The following is a 20,916-nucleotide window of genomic DNA, read 5'->3' on the forward strand; positions in this document are numbered from 1 at the left end:
TTTATTTTTTATAACCACAGTGCCACTATGATACCTTATAAAATTCTCAGTATTACCTTTCACCTAGCCCATATTCACATTTCCATGGTTGTTTGAAATATCTTTTTATAGTTGGCTTATTAAAATCGGGATCCAAACAAGTTTTAAATACTGTATTGCTTCCTATAGCTAAGTCTTTAAAAATCTATTGGTATCCCTTTCTCTCTCTTTTTCTTAGAATTTAATTGTTGAAAAAACTAGATCATTTGTTCTATAAGCATATTGCATATTCTGGATTTGGTTGATTGTTTTGGTTGATTGTGATGTCATTTAAATGATTCCTTTATTCTGGTAGTTAAAGTTAGAGGATTGATTAGATTCTCGTTCATAATTTTTATAAGAATACCTCATGGGTGCTCTGTGTATTTCTGACCGTATCACCTTAAGAAGCAAAAAACGCTCTTGTTCAGAGATCGTTGGGTTCAGATGCCGTCAGTCTGATTAATCCATTGTAAAATTCCCCATCAATCTTTCATCTAATGGTTTTAGTATTTATTGATGATCATTTCCTTAGATCCATTATTTCAGTGCAAAATACAAAATAACCTTTTCTTTTTTTGATTATGGCACACCTTTTGATTACAAAGTATTTCAAATATAAAAAGCAAATAAAATGTACTGCCCATTATCCAGCTTCAACAAATTTCAATACAAGGCTGCACAAGGATAAAAATCTTAAATTACTATAATAGCATTATCATACCTATCAAAATTAATAATTCCTTAATCATCATTTAGTTTTTACAGTTTTCTTTTTAAAATTTTAACATTTTAAATTGAGATATAATGCATATAACATAAAACTCACCATTTTAAAGTAAATACTTAAGTGGTTTTTAGTATAGTATATCCACTATGATGTGCATCTGTCACCACTGTCTAACTCCAGAACATTTCTACAACCCCAAAGAGAAAGCCCATGCTTTCTCGTCCATTGGCAACTCGTCCCAATTTTCCCCTCCCCTGACAATCACTAATTTACCTTCTGTCTCTATGGATTTGCCTATTCTTGACATTTCGTATAAATGGAATCAAACAATATGTGGGCTTTTTTTTTTTTTTTTTAGTTTTTATGACTAAATATTCGGTTGTATGGATATATCACTCTCCATTTCTCCATTTCTCACTTGATGGACATTTTACTAGTTTCCACTTTTGGACTGTCATGAATAATGCTACTTGTCTTAGTTTGCCACAGGAATGCCAAAGCAAAGTACCAGAAATGGGTTGGCTTTTATAATGGGAATTTTATTTAAGAGTAAAAGCTTTATAGTTCTGAGGCTGTGGAATATCCACATCAAGGCATCAGCAGAGATGCTTTCTCACCAAAGTCAGCCACTGGTGATCTGGTATCTTGCTACATGGGAAAGCAAAATGGCAGGTAATCTATACTGAGGCCCCTGCCTTCCCCTCAAGGCACACCACCTCCTGGTGATGAGCTGTGGATCATCAGGCATGTAACAGGGCTTGTCTCCTCATCCTTGAGTTGCTCCATGGGCCCAGCCCCGCAGGGGTCCCTTTCTATTCCTCTGTACTCTGCCGATTCTAGACTCTCTCAGCCTCTTGGGACCTCTCTGTTTTCCTGCAGTCCTCTCACATGGTGAGGTCAAAATGGTAGCTCTCTTTCTCTGTGTGTCTCTTCCTCTGTGTCTCCATTTACAGAAGGCCCAGCAATAGAGGGGAGACTCAAACCTGAGTGACACCTCACTGACATAGTTCAATCAAAATTGATCTAATCAGGTGATCTAATCAAAGTCCCTTAATAGAATCTAATACAAGCAAAGGGTGTCACATGCACAGCGACAAATTAGTTCAAAAACATCTCTTTTTGGGGTTCACCAAATTTAAACTGTCACATTATTATGAATATTTGTGTACGAGTTTTAGTGTGAATGTGTTTTTCAATTTTCTTGGGTATATTTCTAGGAATGGAATTGGTGGGCCATATTATAATTCTATGTTTTAAGTTTTTGAGAAGTTGTCAAACTTTTTTTTAGTGGCTATACCATTTTAAATTCCTGCAGCAGTATTTTAGGGTTCCAATTTCTCCATATCCTCATCAACACCTGTTACTGCCATTTCTATAGTAAATATTCTAATGGGTGTCTAGTAGTATCTCACTGTCATTTTGATTTGCATTTTCCTAATGACTGATGACGTAGAGTATCTTTCCATGTGCTTATTAGCTATTTATATATCTTTTTTGGAGGAATGGCTGATAAGTCTTTTGCCCCTTTTTAGTTGGGTTATTTGTCTTTTTATTATCAAGTTGTAATAATTCTTTTTATATTCTGAATATTAGAACTTTATTAGATTTATTAGATGTCTGATTTGCAAATATTTTCTCCAATTCTGTGGGCTGTCTCTTGATAGTGTTCTTTTTTTTTTTTTTTTTTAAGATTTATTTTATTTATTTATTTCTCTTCCCTCTCCCCCCCCCACCCTGGTTGTCTGTTCTCTGTATCTGTTTGCTGCGTCTTCTTCGTCTGCTTCTGTTGTTGTCAGCGGCACGGGAATCTGTGTTTCTTTTTTGTTGCATCATCTTGTGTCAGCTCTCCGTGTGTGCGGCACCATTCCTGGGCAGGCTGTACTTTCTTTCCCGCTGGGCAGCTCTCCTTACGGGGAGCACTCCTTGCACGTGGAGCTCCCCTACGCAGGGACACCCCTGCGTGGCTTGGCACTCCTTGCGCGCCTCAGCACTGTGCATGGGTCAGCTCCACACGGGTCAAGGAGGCCCGGGGTTTGAACCGTGGACCTCCCATATGGTAGATGGATGCCCTAACCGCTGGCCCAAGCCCGCTTCCCTTGATAGTGTTCTTTGATGCACTGTAATTTTAATGAAGTCCAATTTATTTTTCTTTTGTTACTTGTGCTTTTAGTGTCATGTCTAAAAACTGTTGCCTAATCCATGATGATGCAGATTTTCACCTATGTCTCTTTCTAAAAGTGTTACTATGTTAGTTATTACATGTAGAGTTTTGATCCATTTTATTTATTTATTTTTTAAAGATTTATTTTTATTTATTTCTCTTTGCTTCCCCCCCCCCCCCCCAGTTGTCTGTTCCCTGTGTCCATTCGCTGTGTGTTCTTCTGTGATCACTTCTATCCTTATCAGCGGCACTAGGAATCTGTGTTTTCTTTTTGTTGCATCATCTTGCTGTGTCCACTCTCCATGTGTGTGGCACCATTCTTGGGCAGGTTGCACTTTCTTTTGCGCTGGGCGGCTCTCCTTACGGGGCACAGTCTTTGCACGTGGGGCTCCCCTACGTGGAGGACACCTCTGTGTGGCACAGTACTACTTGTGCGCATCAGCACTGCGCTTGGGCCAGCTCCACACAGGTCAAGGAGGCCTGGGGTTTGAACCATTTACCCACCATGCAGTAGGTAGACACCCTATCCACTGGGCCAAGTCTGTTTCCCTGATCCATTTTAAGTTAATTTTAAAATATGGTATGTGGTAGGGATCCAGATTCGTTCTTTTGCATGTGGATATCCAGTTATTCCAGCACCTTTGGTTAAAAGCTATTTTCTCTCTATTGAACATTCCTAACTCCCTTATCAAAAATCAATTAACCGTAAATGTGCAAATTTATTTCTGGACTCTCAAAGTTATCTGTCGTTATACCATTGCCACATGTCTTGGTGCTATAACTTCATTTACTATAGCTTTGATTACTACTCTAAGTTAAAAAAAAAGTTTTCATTATTCTAAGTTTGAAATTGAGAAGAGTTAGTGCTCAAACTGTGTTGTTCTATTTCACGGTAGCTTTGGCTATTCTATGTCCCTTGTAATTCCATATGAATTTGTTTCCAATTATTTTTATTATAGAAGTTGTAGGTTTACAGAACAATTATGCATAAAATACAGGATTCCTGTAACCATCCTATTATTAATACCACGCGTGTAGAATATTTGTTATAATTGATAATAGCACTTCTTGAATAATTGTACATTTAATGATAGTCCATGGTTTAACCTTGGGTTTAGTTTGTGTAATGTAGTTCCGTGAATTATTTATTTATTTATTTTAAAGAAACTTTAGATCACATAAATGTTACATAGAAAATACAGGGGATTCCCATATGTCCCACTCCCCCCCCACACACACACCCTCCCACGTTAACATCCTTCATTAATGTGGTACATTTGCTACAATTAATGAACAACATTAAGACATTGCCACTAACTGTGGACTACAGTTTATGTTATTGTTTACACTCTGCCTGTGCATTTCCGTAAGTTATGACAAAATATACAATAGCCTGCATCCATCACTGCAGTGTCAAGCAGGACAATTCCAGTGTCCCGGAAATGCCCCCATATTAAATCTCTTTTTCCCTATCACTCCTCTCAGAACCTCCAGTGCCACTGTCTGAAAACACAATGATAAAAGTTTTTCCATTGCTAGAATAACAATAAGTCAATAGTGGGAAGCGGATTTGGCGTTCACCTACCACATGGAAGTCCAAGGTTCAAACCCAGGGCCTCCTGACCCATTAGATGAGCTGGCCCATGCACAGTGTGATGCGTGCAAGGAGTGCCGTGCCATGCAGGGGTGTCCCCCGCATAGGGGAGCCCCATGCACAAGGAGTGCGCCCTGTAAGGAGAGCTGCCCCAGTGCAATAAAAGTGCAGCCTACCCAGGAATGGCGCCATACACATGAAGAGCTGATGCAGCAAGATGATGCAACAACAACAAAAACAAAACGAGACAACAGATTCCGGGTGCTGCTGACACAAGCGGACACAGAAGAACACACAGCAAATGGACACAGAGAGCAGACAACTAGGGGAGGTGGGGAAGGTGAGAGAAATAAGTAAAAAAATAAATCTTTAAAAAAAAAAAAGTCAATAGTAGAATAATAGTAAATCTGCTTTAGTCCATTGTTCATTCCCCAATCTTGAGGATTTTGGGATTGTCATGCCCACTCTGCTTCTCATTGAGAGGGGGCTTAGATCCCATGGGGCACATGGATGGAACTATTTTGCTTGCAGTTGCAGACTCTCTCTGTTTCTTTGGATGGGTGTTGTCCATCATCATCACCTTGTTGTCTTGAGTGATTCCAGTGAACTGGAGAATAGGTGTTGCAACTCTGAGATTCAGAACCCAAATGACACATGGACAGACCAAAGATTTAAGTCTCTTGGACATACACCTATCAAGTGTAGTATTAACTACAGGTTCAAATAGAAGGGGCAAAAGAGCCATGTGTAGAAAAATCACAAATGAGTCCAACTCGGTCACACTGGGGAGCATAAATTTCAAGGCAAGGCCCACCATCAGGGCATCAAACCCCTGATTTGTCTGCACTGCGTAAGGTGTCCTGATGTCTCTAGAGCCCTTAGGAGCCCCGCTATTTGAGGCAGTATTTACTGTGGCAGTCAATGAGATCCTGCTGAGGCATGCATAAGCATAACCTCTGGAATGACCTCCTGACCCACTTTGAAATCTCTTAGCCATAAGAACTCATCTGTATTTACCAGTTCCCCCGTATGATCAAGGTCTCTCACCAGGTATACTGCTAGGTGGTGCTTGACAATAATCCCTTGGTGCCAGAGAGGCTTATCCCCAGGAGCCATGTCCCATGCCGAGGGGAGGGCAGTGTCTCTGCATACTGAGTTTGTCTTAGAGAGAGGCCACGCCCGAGGAACAAGGAGGCCCCCAGGAGGTAACTCCCAGGCAGCACATAATATTAGGCCAAGCTTCAGTTTCAAAAGAAAAGGTTCATAAGTACAACCATCAACATCAAGGACTTAGTGTAGTGGTCTCTCTTCCCTCACTAAGCACCACCCCTGCACTCAGAGGATTCCTGCCGCCCCACAAGAGAATATAGCAGTACTCTCCTGGATGGGAATTTGATTATTGTGCACATCTCCATCCAATTACATATGAATTTAATGGTTAGCTTGGCCATTTCTGAAAAAAAAAAGGGGGGGGGGCGGGCAGTTGAAATTTTGATAAGGATTGCATTGACTTTGTAGATCAATTTGGATAGTGTCACCATCTTAACAACATTAAATCTTCCAATCCATGAACACAGGATAACTTTCCATTTATTTAGATCTTTTCTTTCTTTCAGCAATGTTGCGTAGTTTTCTGTGTACAAATGGATGTTAGTTCACTTCATGTCTCCATTATTTGGCAGTTCAAAATGGATTCATAGGTATTCTTAAAACCTGTGCTTACCAGCTCAGATTTTTACACACATGCATGCTCACACGTGTGTGCACGCACACACACACACCATTGTGTATAGTAGACCTAACCTAATCCCGTCAAGCATAGCTCTAGTGTGTGAAGCAAGTTTCATATCCTAGGTTTAGAGGTTTTGTGTGGGAATCCTTTATTTTTATATAGAAAACCCTCATCTAATCATGGCTTCTTATCTAAGCCTTTCACTGAACTCTGGACCACCTCCTTGTTTAGAATAATTCCAACCTTCTCCTAGAAGGAAATTAAGTCATGGGGCAATCCAATTAAAATCTCATTGCTTGGGAAGCGCACTTGGCCCAGTGGTTAGGGCGTCCATCTACTACATGAGAAGTGCGCGGTTCAAACCCCGGGCCTCCTTGACCCATGTGAAGCTGGCCCATGGGCAGTGCTGATGCACGCAAGAAGTACCCTGCCACACGGGTTTCCCCGCGTAGGGTAGCCCCACGTGCAAGGAGTGCACCCCATAAGGAGAGATGCCCAGCACGAAAGAAAGTTCAGCCTGCCCAAGAATGGTGCCACATACATGGAGAACTGACACAACAAGATGACACAACAAAAAAAAAAGAAACAGATTCCTGTGCTGCTGACAACAACAGAAGCGGACAAAGAAGAACACCTAGCAAATAGACACAGAGAACAGACAACTGGGGCAGCGAAGGGGGGGCAGAGGGGAGAGAAAAAAAAGAAATCTCATTGCTCATGAAACATTTTCAGAGTGTTTCAAGAGGACACTATGGCAGAAAGTCCAGCTCTTACTGGCAAAAAATTAGGTCATTCAGTAGATATATTCCACGTAGTTGTTCTTTGTGGTGATACAACAACAAAAAATATTCCTGCTCTGCACACCTGGAGCTGCTGCCGAAGTATACCTGAGATTGGTTGTTACCTGAGAGCAACATACAGGAATGAGAGCCTTAGGTTAAACTATATAAAAGTATAAAACCAGAACATTTATGGTGAGAGAGGAAAAAGTAAATGCACGAGATACATTATTCATGTACAGCTAGTGCAGTTGGCATCCTGGAGAAAATATGACCCAAGTTGCTTTAATTCAAGGGAGCAAATAAATAAAATCATATCAGATCAGAATGGGGTAGGAGTGAGCTTATTTCAGCAGGTTTGTAGCTGATTCCCAATCACCTCTTTTGCCTGTCACCACAACCCATTGCTTGGGATAGTTCTAGCACCCTTTTCCAAGAGTGGGTTATGCATTGATAACACATGGTAAAACCCTGCCCTATACCTGATAGATTCCATCCCATAGAATGTATAATGGTTGCTTTGGATTGGGTCAGTCAGTCTGAACTCATGCTTTATCTTTTCCCTCTAGCATAGGAAATATGATGTCATTCTTGAAAAGAAAAATAGCTTCCCTATCCTGTCTACTTTCAAAAGCTGAAGTTTCTGGGGTTGGAGCTTGGGTAAAGCATGCAGGTGCTTGATGGATTCCCTGCCCCATCCCCCCGAAACCCTTTCTTGTGATGAATAGACAAGGGTTGGAGTTCCCTTGCTTCACTCCTTTCCTGATCAAGGGCAAAGTGAAGGTCATGCTATGGACTCCAACCTGAGTGCCAGTTGCTCCCTGTCTACTGTACTCCACTGTCTGATCGATGCCTTCTCAAAAATTCTAATAGTAAAAGGATAGTTACTACCCACTATGGCTAAATTTTGAGCCTCTGGGAGTAGAGCAGGACTGTGTATCCTTTCTTTCTTGTGAAAGAAAGCTAGGTTTCTTTGTGAACTGAAAACCTGCTGACCCTTCCAAGGACTTAAGGCTAATGGTCTGGCAGAAGAGGCACTTCTTACGTTGGGGCATCAGCTTACATTCTTTAATATAATGGGCTAGACCTCCATAGTTGTAACATCAGTCTTTATTTTTCGCTTCTACATGGTCTTCCTCTTTGGCCACCTCTTATTCTCAAAAGGTCCAATGACATGAATAGATTCTAAGCCCTTGGCAGACTTCTTAAAAGCCTAGCCCTCCTTCAGGTTCCTGAAGCTGTCCATGAGCATCTCACTCTGATTCCAAAGACATCCACTGGAATCAGCACAACCCTGACTGGCATGAGTGGTCACAGATAGGAAGCCAAACCCCGTTCACTTGTTGAGCTCATAAATATGCCAGCATCTTGCCTCAGCTGTGGCTCCTCTGGTATTCTCTTGGAATAGCAACTTGCAAACTATTGGTTAGATCCAGAGCCCAGCTTAGCCTGCAGCCCTATTCCTCTGGTTGGGCAGCTTCTGGGCCAAGTACTGGCTGGAAGCAAAGGGATGCTGTTATATCTTCTTGATGGATTGACCCTTTTAAAATTACTATTTAAAACACTATTGTTCTTCTTCGTTATGAGTTATGAGTTTTGTCTTAAAGTTGATTTTGTATGATCTTGGTTTAGCCACTTCAGCTCTCTTTTGAGAACTATGTGTGTAGAATATTTTCCATCCCTTTATGCTGAACCTGTTTGCATCTTTGAATCTAAAGTGATTCTCACACAGAAGAACACAACAGCGAATGGACCCTGAGAGCAGACAACTGGGGCAGAGGGGAAGGGGAAAGAAAGAAATAAAAAATAAATCTTAAAATAAAATAAAATAAAATAAAGTGAGTCTCTTATAAACAGCATATAAACAGATCATGTTTTTGTTTTGTTTTGTTTTGTTTTACCCATTCTGCCAACTAGTTACATTCTTAAATTTCTAGTTATTACTGATATGGGAAGACTTAGTTCACCATTTTGCTATTTGTTTTCTATGTGTCTTACATCAATTTTTTTAATGGTTCTTAATGATCTTATTTTTTTTCTTTAAACGTTTTATTTTGAAGTAATATTTATTTTCTGACCAATTGAATGTAGGGTTGTATACATCATGTTCCTTTAACACAAGATACTTTATGTACATTTCCTAGGAACAAGGATATTCACTTATATAACCACCTTAAGTTCAGTTATCAAGTTCAAGAAATTTAACATTGATATAAAGCTTACCGTCTGTTTCCAGTTTTTTCATATATCCAAGTAATATTGCTGGATTCAGTTTCCTCAACCAAACAGAATTATAACCTAGTTACTTTGTTTCTAGGATGGGCTTATTTTCTATTTCATTCGTGTCTGCTCCTTTCAGTATTGCCTTCTTTTTTTAAAATTTATTGAAGTATATCACTCATACATAAACAAGAAGTGTATAGTAATAGTTGTGAACTTACAAAACAAACATACAAAGCATCTTACAGGGCTCTCATACCTTACCCTACCACCAATACCTTGCATTGTTGTGAAACATTTTTAACTAATGAAGAAAGAGCATCTTCAAAATGCTGCTACCAACCAAAGTATCTTATATTTGGTGTATTTTCCCCCAACCCACCCTATTATTATTATTGTTATTTATACATGAACATACATAAACAGTAAGTGTATAGTAAAAGTTGTGAGCTTACAAAGCAAACAAGCATAACATCATACGTGGGTCCCATACACAACAATACCTTACATTGTTGTGAGACATTTGTTACAAACTGTGAAAGAATATCATCAAAATCTTACAGTAGTCTGTATCGTATATTTGGTGTGTTTTTCCCCTAACCCCCACCCTATTATTGCTTTTTAAATATATTTTTTACAGAAGTTGTGAAGTTACATAACAATCATGCACAGGTGCAGAATTCTCGTACAATACCCCTCTATCAGCACACCACACCGTGGTGGAACATTAGTTACAGATTATGAGATAATATCCTCAGAATATTACCACTAACCATGGTCCATACCGTACACTGGCACACTATTTCCATATCCTCCCATTATCGACACAGTACATCTTTGACATAGATGCGTGACTGTTACAATATTGCTGTTAACCACAGTCCGTAGGTCACTCCAGTTGTATTTTTCCCATGCTTCTCCACATTCACACCACCTTGCAATAGTGACAGACATCCGCTCTAGCTCACAAAGACACTCTTGCATCTGTACCATCAACCACAATTCTCATCCACCTCTGGGTTTATTGTATTATTCAGTCCCTAGATTATCCTCTAGCTTTTTTTCTATTGACATTTATATCCCTAGACTACCTTTTCCAGCCACATTCCCATTTACAACCAGTTGTTACTCAGTATGTGTTCCCATCAACTCTATACATGTCCACACTTTTACAGTAAAGTTAATTAAAGCTTCTGTATACATTAAGCATCAGTAGTCCATCTCAGTCTTCCTCTTATCTCCTTTTTGAATCCATCTCCTACCACCAGGCCTTGAAGATGTTTTCCTGCATTTTCTTCTAGAAGCTTTATGGTTCTTGCTTTCATATTTAGATTTTTGATCCATTTTGAGTTAATCATGGCTATGGATAGCCAGTTCTTTCAACACCGTTTGTTGAATGGACTATTCTGCCTGAGCTGGGTGGGTTTGACAGGCTCGTCAAAAATCACTTGACCATAGATGTACTGGTCTGTTTCTGAAACATCATTGGTCTATGTGTCTTTCTTTATGCCAGTACCATGCTGTTTTTTACCTATGTATTAGGTAATATGGTTTAAAATTCAGAAGTGAGAGTCTTCCAACTTAGCTTTTCCTTTTTAAAATGTTTCTGGCTAATCAGGACCCCTTATCCTTCCAAATAAATGTGATAATCATGTTTTCCATTTATTTTTTAAAAGCTGGTGCAATTTTCGTTGGGATTGATTTGAATCTGTTTATCAATTTGGGTAAAATTGACATCTTAATGATATTTAGTCTTCTAATCTGTGATCATGTAATGTTCTTCCAATTATTTAGGTCTTTTAAACTTTAATAATGCATTGTAGTTTTCTGAATACAGGTGCTTTACATTGTTGGCTAAGTTTATTCCTAAATATTTGATTCTTTTAGTCACTATCTGTAAATGGAATTTTTTCCCCAACTTCCTCCTCAGATTGTACATTGCTAGTGTCTTTTTTTTTTTTTAAGATTTATTTATTTATTTCTCTCCCCTTCTCCCTCCCACCCCAGTTGTCTGTTCTCTGTGTCTATTTGCTGAGTTTTCTTTGTACGCTTCTGTTGTTGTCAGCGGCACAGGAATCTGTGTTTCTTTTGGTTGCGTCAATTTGTTGTGTCAGCTCTCCATGTGTGCGGCCCCATTCCTGGGCAGGCTGCCCTTTCTTTCACGCTGGGCGGTTCTCCTTATGGGGCACACTCCTTGCACGTGGGGCTCCCCCACGCGGGGACACCCCTGTGTGGCAAGACTCTCCTTGCGCGCATCAGCACTGTGCATGGGCCAGCTCCAGTCAAGGAGGCCCGGCGTTTGAACCATGGACCTCCCATGTGGTAGATGGACTCCCTAACCACTGGGCCAAGTCCATTTCCCGCTAGTGTCTTTTAAAGTCTATTTCAGCTGATATAAATACAGCTCCTCCAGCTGTTTTTTTTGTTTGTTTGTTTCGTTTTTTTGGTTACTGCACTTGTGGAATATCTTTTTCCAGCCTTTCACTTTCAATCTATTGTTATCCTTGGGTCTCAGGTGAGTCTCTTGCACATAGCAGGTAAGTGGCTCATATTTTCTTATCCATTCTTCCAGTCTGTGTCTTTTGATTAGGGAGTTTAATCCATTAACATTCAATGTTGTTACTCTAAAGGCAGTTCTTATTTCACCCATTTTGACCTTTGGTTTTTATCTGCCGTATTTTGTTTTCACCAGTCTTTTTTTTTTTTTTTTTTTTAAGGATACTGAAGATGTATATACAAACACGTAAAGATGTCACCAGTCTTTTGACTCTTTTAGTTACTTCTACTGATACTTACTGGTGCAGCGTCATTTCTAGACTCTCTTCCAAGCCTCTCTCTTCTGTCTTTTCTTTTCAGCCTGTAGCACACCCTTTAGTATTTCCTGTAAAGCCAGTCTCTTGGTTCCAAACTCTGTTTCTGTTAATCTGTGAATATGCTAAACTCACCCTCATTTTTGAAAGACATTCTTGCTGGATATAAAATTCTTGGTTGGGAGTTTTTTCTCCTGAATTATGTTAAATACACCATACCACTATCTTCTTGCCGCCATGGTTTTGGATGAGAAATTGGCACTTAATCTTATTGAGTATCCCATATATTATGCATTGCTTTTCTCTTACTGCTCTCAGAATTCTCTCTTGTCTTTGGCATTTGACATTCTGATTAGTATGTGTCTTGGAGTTGGTCTATTTAGATTTATTTGAATGGATGTACATTTTGCTTCTTGGACACAGATATCTATGTCCTTTAACAGTGTTAGGAAATTTTCTATGATTATTTCTTCAAATATTCCTTCTGCCCCTTTTTCCTTCTTTTCTCCTTCTGAGATTCCCATGACATGTGTGTTTGTACATCTCTTGCCATCTTTTATTTCACTGAGACCCTGTTCAATTTTTTCTGTTCTTTACTTCATCTCTTCTTTTGTGTGTTTACTTTCACAGGCCATGCCTTTAAGCTTGCCGATTCTTCCTTCTGCCTCTTTAAATCTGCTGTTATATGCCTCCAGGGTATTTCGTTTATTTTTGCTTTCATTCTCATAAGATCTGCTATTTTCCTATGTATGCTTTCAAATTCTTCTTTGTGCTCCCCCAGTGTCTTCTTATTATCTTTAATCTCTTTAGCCATCTCTTTGAATTTATTAAGGAGATTTGCTTGAACATCTATGGTTAATTGTTTCAACTACTTTATGTCATCTGAAGGCTCATCTTGTTTTTTTAACTGGGACATAGCTTCCTGTATCTTGGTATGGATTATATTTTTTGTTGGTGTCTTGGCATCTGGCTTACTAGATACATGTATTCTGGGTGCAGTTTCTCTCTTTAGTTTAGGGCTTTCTTACCCTTTCTCCCTTGATGCTTGTATAGTAGGAATCGATGATTTGTTGGTCCTGTAAGCTGTGGAGGCTGAAGCTGCCTGCCTTGCATCAGGAAAGAGTGAAACATCTCCGATCTTTCTCCTCTGCCAAGGGTAGGGACAGAGCCATAGTCATGTATAATAATCCAAGTTGTTCAGGCCAAGACCGTCTGTAGTTGTCTGGAGAGACTAATGAAACTTCATGCCCCATCCTACCCTGCCTTGGGCAGGGATGGAGGTGCAGGTATGGGCAGCAATCTATGCCATGCAAGTCCAAAATGACTACAGTTTCCCAGACTGTTATAGCAGCGTGTCTGTCCCCCCTCCCCCCCCCCCGCCCCAACATCTCCAGCAGGGATAGGGGTGTGCCCTCTGAAGTGCTTAACAATGTAACCCATGTAGGCTGAATGCACCTGCAGTTGCCCTTAGATTCTGAAGGAGTACTGTCCCTCCTGCCCTTTAAGGGGTAGGAATGGACCACCAGTGCCCAGTAGTTCAGTCCATGTAGGCCCAAAGTGCATGCTGTTGCCTAGAGAGGCAGAAGAAATACCAGCCCTCTCCTGTCCTCTTGAGTGGTGGGGGTGGATCCACAGGCACCTAACAGTCCAGTCTATACAGGCCACAAGTGCTGCCTTTGCCCTGAAAGGCTGTGGAAACACAGCTTCCCTCCTATCCTACTTGGGGCAGGGATGGAGTTTAAGGTGTTCAACTATTCAGTCTGTGTGGCTCCAAAGCACCTGCAGTTACCCAGAGAGGCTGGGGAAACACAGTCCCTTTTTTGTCCTGCTGGGGGTGGGTTGAGACCACAGGCACCCAACAGTTGAGTTCATGTAGGCCAAAAGTGCCTATAGTTGCCCTCAGAGGCTGAGGAAACACCAGTCCCCTCCTATCCTATGTGGGATGTGAAGGGGTGGAGATGGAATTGAAGGCGCTTAACAAATCAGTTTGTGTGGGCCATAGTGCCTGCCATAGCCAGGAAAGGCTGAGGAAACAGTTTTCCACTTTCTTTTTTTTTTTTTTTTACATTTTAACAGTTTATTTTGAAGGTCACTTTGAAAACAAAGACAATCTGAGAAAAAAATTAAACAGAATACACTAAGTAAGTGTGGTGATTAAATAAAAATAAAGGAAATATGTTCTTTTCTGCAAATCTGGAGATAAGTTCTATGGTCCTCACAGTTCTTATACTTCCCAAAAGGGTGGGAAATCTTGGAAATTAAAGCTGCCTCTTAATCATGTAAATCTACAGTAGCAACCAAAATTTTTCTGTTTTTCCAAAAAATCGGTTTTAATCTTCAAACTGTGCCTTGTTTTTTAAAAGGTATGAAGCTAGAAATTTAATGGAATTTGGTGGTCTTTCCTTTGCAAACGTGGCAAGTCTCTGTTATAAGATAGGCACAACTGTCTGATCCTGATAGGCACAAGTTGATAAAGACTGGAGGTCCACCTTCTGTTTTGGTGGCTTTTCTGTGTTAATCTTCTCATTTTCTACTGTCCACTCAACGTTGTCTATGAGACCGTACTCAGAGTGGGGATTTTCTGCAACATGTGTCTGTCTCTCCAGCATCTGCTCTGCTCCATGGAGGACCCAGCAAGTCACAGTCCTTGGATATCAGTCCACACACAAGCCATTTGTTCCTTCATATATCCCCTCTTATACTATTGGGGTACAGGGATGGAGCCCTAATTGTGGGAGAATGACATACAAATAGAAAAACTAGTGTATTAACAGTCTGTGTTGGCAGAAGTGCCTACAGTTACTTGAAGAAGCTGGTGCAGACCCCCCTAGCCTCATTCCTGCCAGAAGTGGGGCTGGAGCCTAAGCTAGGACTGTAATCTGATCTGGGTGTAAAGAAGCCAGTCCCTATCTTCACTGTGATTTTCAGGCAGCCCCACTTCCCCTTATGCTGGAGGTAGACTTAAAATGGCAGCTACCAACCTCTTTCTAACTTGGACATGTTCAAACTTTAGCTGTTCTTAGGATTATACTTTCGCCCACCAAATTTACTAAGCAGTAGCTGAAGTTGGTAGCCCCCATTTTTGGGAAATGGAATTTCTAACTCCAACCACAGAATAGCTCATGAGGCGGCTTGTGCTGCCACAGTAGAATGGACACCAGCCTCCATGGTGTTCTTCAATATTTTTTGAAAGACATTGTGTAGGAGTGGATTTTTTCCCCTAAGAATGTTGATAGTACTCATCAAAGAAGCCATCCAGGGCTAGAATTTCTTTGTCAGAAGGGTTTTAATTAAAGATTCAATATCATTAATTAAAGATTCAATATCCTTAATTAATAAAGTGTTGTCTGTTTTTCATTGTTGTTTGTCAGGATCTTAAGGTTAATAATCTTACAAATTTCTCCCCCCCCCCCCCCTTTGTCATTCTTCTCAACTTTGTTGAAAAAGAACTGAGTTTTCCCCAATTTGGATTTTGCTGGTTGAATACTTGATGTGTCACTCGATATATTCTTCTGTCACTTCTATTTCCTTTAAATTGGTAATGAGTTTTACAGGCTTCAACAGATTGATTCAGTTTTTTGGCAAAATGTATTATAGATCGTGTGATGGCTTGCTCCTGGTACACTGTATCAGAGGGCACATAATACCTGATTTTCTCTCTGTGATGTTAAGCTTGATTAGTGTATTTTAAGTGGAATAATTGGAACTCTTATATTGATGGGAGTTTAAAAAGATGCAAACACTCTGGATAACTGGCATTTAAAAAATAAAGTTAAACCTATATCCATCCTATAACCTAACAATTCCCCTATTAGATACCCTCCAAAGAAATGAAAACATATATCTACAAAAGATGTGTATAAGAATGTTCTTAGCAAGTTAATTCATAAAAGCCCAAAACTGGAGGAAAAAAACAAAACCCAGATGAGAATGGAGAAACAAACTGTGGTATATTTATACAAAGGAATACTGCTGAACAATAAAAAGGAACCAACTACTTAACAAAGGCAACAATATAAGTCATCTCAAAAACATGTTGAGCAAAGAAGCCTAACACAAAAGTTACATACCTCATTATGTGAAGCTGAAAAATAGGCAAGACTAATCTATGGTTGTAGGAATTAGAAAGTGGTTGCCTCTGGGCTCTGGAGGGGAAGTTAACTGGAAAAAGGGACAAGGTGGTGATGAAAGAAAGGGACAAGGTGGTGATGAAAGTGCTCTGTCTCTTACCTTCATGTGTATCGCTGAACTCTTAAGCTCTGTGTACTTTATTGTACATAGACCATACTTCAATAAACAAAAATATATTTGGGTAGAACCCACTTCATCTTTTCTTCTGAATAATACAAGATGTATGAAGGTGTGATGAGAAATAGCCATGAAAATATTTCAGAAGAATTTTATAAGGATTATACTGCAAGTAGAATAATGATATCTTTAATCTTAAAATTATGTTTTAATATCTTAAAATTGTGGGAGAATGACGTACAAATAGGAAAACTAGTGTATCAACTATTTAGCCAATGTTTCTTTTATTTTCCTGTTAACATTTTTTTATGAAAGTGAAATTTAAATATTGTGCAAATCACAGATCTTGAGTGTACAGTTTGATGGGTTTTAACAAATATATACTGCTGTGTTATATCAAATACCCATTCAAGAAATAGAACATTTTCATTACCACAAATCTAATGTAGTGGTCATATTCTTTCCCTGCTATCCCTGTAAAATCACTGAGATAAGTGCTGAATGCTTTTGTTTTCTTTAACTACATAAAAACAAGAAAATTCCAGCTATTTTTAGAACGAATAGAAATTATAATTGTGGCAGCTGAAGAAAGTAGTTGATATCTGGGACTTTTTTAAGAACCATAAATCCAAATTTTGAAAAATCCTTGAGGTAGATGGTGCTTAGTTTTAGAATTTTCTAATGCAAATTCCATAATTATTAAATATAATTTATAATAATTATAACTTAGGTAAGATATGCCAGTAACCTAGTTAACCAATTATAAAGTTATAAAGAATTCTCGCCCTTTCTGCTTTTATTCTTTTTTCTCTTGTTTCTCATTGTCCTGTGTTTTAAATATTTCAGTGACAGTATAGGCTGGTAGTTCATAATAATAACAGATCTTTTATATATATCATATTTCATCCTGAAAAAAACCCTTAGTACTTTCTAGACTGTTTATAATAGGTAAAAATCAATAAAATGCTGGCATCTTTTTGGTAGAATATGCTTAAGCAAGGTGAAGAAACAAGCCACCATTTGTGAAAGATGTTGAAGGAGAATGTCACAGCCATTTGAAATTATGCGAGGACATTGATTTTTTTTTAAGGCCAAAAAATCAATGCCCAAGTTTCAGTTTTGCTAATATTGAAGGTTTGACCTCCTTGCAAAAAGTACAGTGGTATTTGAGCTGATCATAGACAGAATCTAGAACATGGCATTTTTCTGTTTAGTAATGTTAAATAGCTCTAGGGAGGCAATAAATATTAGAAGTAGTTGTAACTTTATTTATAGAAGTAGTTGTAACTTATTTTATGATTTCTATTTCCTTACAATCTTCCTGAAATAAGTTGTTTGCATTTTGAATCTTATCCCTTCTCTAACCAAATCCTTCACTTCACTTTTTCTTCCTCTGTTTTTCTAAAGGGTCTGGTAGATAGCCCTTTTTTTTTCTCTTTTCTTTTGAGTGCAAAAAGGGCCCAACTTCTCAATTAGTGGCTCAGTCTTCTCTCAAATCTCAGTCTTAACTCTTTCTGTTGTGGGAGACTAATGAATAGGCTAGTATAGGGGATGGCAGAATAGAGATTTTTAGATAATTTCTAGACTTCACTTAGAATCATTTCTAAGCATCTTCGTGGAGTAAAAATTAGAGGATCTTGGTAAAACCTTGAGGGGAAAGAATACTTAGGAATGTAAGATTATGCCTTTGTATATACCAGAAGACAGATATATTAAAATATGTTATTTACTAAAGAATATTTAGTGGGATAGTAGGGAAAGATAGATTTTCATTCCCCCACCCCCTTGTGTAATGATATAGACAGACCTTTTTCTTTTGAACACTTAACAACCAAAAGAAAGGAAAAGAAACTTCAGTATTTTTAAAGGGAGGTACATGCACACACAAGCACAGTTATTTTCTGAAAGCTAGAAAATTGTTTTAAAGGAGAAATGTATGATCTACAGTTGAAATGTGTAGACATTTTGCAATTGGATAAAATAATTTTTTGGTGAAAATAGAAAAAGATTGAATAATGTACATTAGGAAAGTGACTTTCATTTATTGTACATCCACAGTGCAATAATTCTGGGAATAAGTTCTTGGAAAAGTAGGGTAGGTGTTGGATAAATGTCATGGTTTATGACTGAAGACATATAAATAGGTGAAAACACAAGATGGAGAGTAATAGTAACTACCTGATAAAGAGGATAAAGAGACTTAAAACCCTTTCACCCTACAAGAAAAAAAAAAAAAAAAGACATTGCTTTAGAGTTATAACTTGATATTAGAGTTTGATTTTTTTAAAAAGGTATTGGTTAGATCCACCATCTGTGGTGGAACCTCCACCAAGATGCAGATTTTCATAAAAACTGTGATGGGAAAGACCATCACTCTTAAGGTTGAACCTTTGGATACAATAGAAAATGTGAAAGCCAAGATCTGGGATAAGGAAGGAATTCCTCCTGATTAGCAGAGACTGATCTTTACTGGCAAGCAACTGGAAGATGGACGTACTTTGTCTGACTACAACATTCAAAAGAAATCCACTCTTCACCTTGTGTTGAGACTTCGTGGTGGTGCTAAGAAAAGGAAGAAGTCTTACACTACTCCCAAAAAGAATAAGCAAAAGAGAAAGAAGATTAAGATGGCTGTCCTGAAATACTGTAAGGTGGATGAGAATGGCAAAATGAGTCACCTTCATAGGGAGTGCCCTTCAGATGTGGTGCTGGTGTTTTTATGGCCAGCCACTTCAACAGACATTATTGTGGCAAGTGTTGTCTGACTTATTGCTTCAACAAACCAGAAGACAAGTAATTATATGTGGATTAATAAAAAACATAAGCTAAAAACAAACAAAAATGTACTGGTTACCTGTGTGGCTACTATGGCTACATAATAGAAAGAATAGAATGTCTTTTGTTTCCCAATACAAAGAAGCATTTATCATTTAAAATCTTAACTGTAAAGAAGATTTTATTACTATGTATTTGATGCTATAGATTCTGTAAGTAATACCAAGATCATTTATTTTTTATTTTTTTTATTTTTTATTTATTTCTCCCCTTCCCCCCACCCAGTTGTCTGTTCTCTGTGTTGATTTGCTGCATGTTCTTCTTTGTCTGCTTCTGTTGTTGTCAGTGGCATGGGCATCTGTGTTTCTTTTTGTTGCGTCATCTTGTGTAAGCTCTCTGTGTGTGCGTGACCATTCCTAGGCAGGTTGCACTTTCTTTCGCACTGGGTGGCTATCCTTACGGGGCGCACTCTTGGCGCGTGGGGCTCCCCTACGCCGGAGACACCCCTGCGTGGCACGGCATTCCTTGCGCACATCAGCACTGCACATGGGCCAGCTCCACACGGGTCAAGGAGGCCTGGGGTTTGAACCACGGACCTTCCACGTGGTAGACAGACACCCTATCCATTGGGCCAAGTCTGCTTCCCCCAAGATCATTTAAAAGATGACATGATTACTCTTTCTGCCACTGGTATTAAAAATAAAGGGTAGGGGGGTGGGGGGTATAGGGGGACCTCATATTTTCTGAATGTAATAAAAAAATAAATAATTTTTAAGAAGACAAAAAATAAAAAATAAAAATAAAGGATAGTTGACCATGCAGCATTATGTAGCTATTTCAAGGCAACTACCAAGCTACAGTTTAATTCTAAATGTTGGCAACATCCCAAGAACCTCCAGACCTTTCTTTTTTTTTTTTTTTTCTTTTTTAAAAGATTTATTTATTTATTTAATTTCCCCCCCCTCCCCTGGTTGTCTGTTTTTGGTGTCTATTCGCTGCGTCTTGTTTCTTTGTCCGCTTCTGTTGTCATCAGCGGCCCGGGAAGTGTGGGCGGCGCCATTCCTGGGCAGGCTGCTCTTTCTTTTCACGCTGGGCGGCTTTCCTCACGGGCGCACTCCTTGAGCGTGGGGCTACCCCACGCGGGGGACACCCTTGCGTGACAAGGCACTCCTTGCGCGCATCAGCACTGCGCATGGCCAGCTCCACACGGGTCAAGGAGGCCCGGGGTTTGAACCGTGGACCTCCCATATGGTAGACGGACGCCCTAACCACTGGGCCAAAGTCCGTTTCCCTCCAGACCTTTCTTTTATCCCCTAAATCCACCTTATGCTGTCTGTCCCACCTCTAGATTTCAGATTTTTCTAAAAACCTTTTCCCTTCACTTAAGTCTCACCCTTCCCTTTTCCTTTTGTGATGGATTATTGCATCCCACTTTGATTTTCTCTTTCCTCTGAATTTCTGTAATACTTTAAGACCTCTTTTCTGCTGTTTAGTTTTTAGTAGAAGCTACCTGAGACTAGAACAATTTTTTTATATTTCTTCATATACATTAGTTAGCAAATACTGAGGGACCAGTGGGCAGTTTGTAAAACAACTTTTAAAGGAATTCAGAAGAAGGAACTATTAAATAGTGTGATAATGGGTGTTTTGAGGAAATGTATTACCAAGGGGACCTAAAGTAAACTAAGAACAGGTCTTGGGGAAGATAAAAAAGATGACATTCCAGACTAGAATCTCAGAATGAGCTGAGGTGCAAATGCATATGTAGCCTAGTAACTGAAACTGTGTGCCAGTTAATATTGGACGAGTGAACTAATAAGCAAATAAATATATGTAAGTAATTTTGGCC

The 20,916-nt window shown here is 39.2% G+C and overlaps 1 protein-coding gene and 1 pseudogene across 5 annotated transcripts in view; both read left to right on the plus strand.

The window, feature by feature from the left end:
- ITGB3BP (integrin subunit beta 3 binding protein) overlaps nt 1-20,916 on the plus strand; it is a 127,414-nt gene that overhangs the window by 29,656 nt on the left and 76,842 nt on the right. The gene's annotated exons all lie outside the window — the stretch shown is intronic.
- LOC101425413 (ubiquitin-ribosomal protein eS31 fusion protein-like) lies at nt 18,140-19,137 on the plus strand (annotated as a pseudogene).

The sequence above is a fragment of the Dasypus novemcinctus genome, chromosome 9 (assembly GCF_030445035.2).
Source record: "Dasypus novemcinctus isolate mDasNov1 chromosome 9, mDasNov1.1.hap2, whole genome shotgun sequence".
Taxonomy (NCBI): domain Eukaryota; kingdom Metazoa; phylum Chordata; class Mammalia; order Cingulata; family Dasypodidae; genus Dasypus; species Dasypus novemcinctus.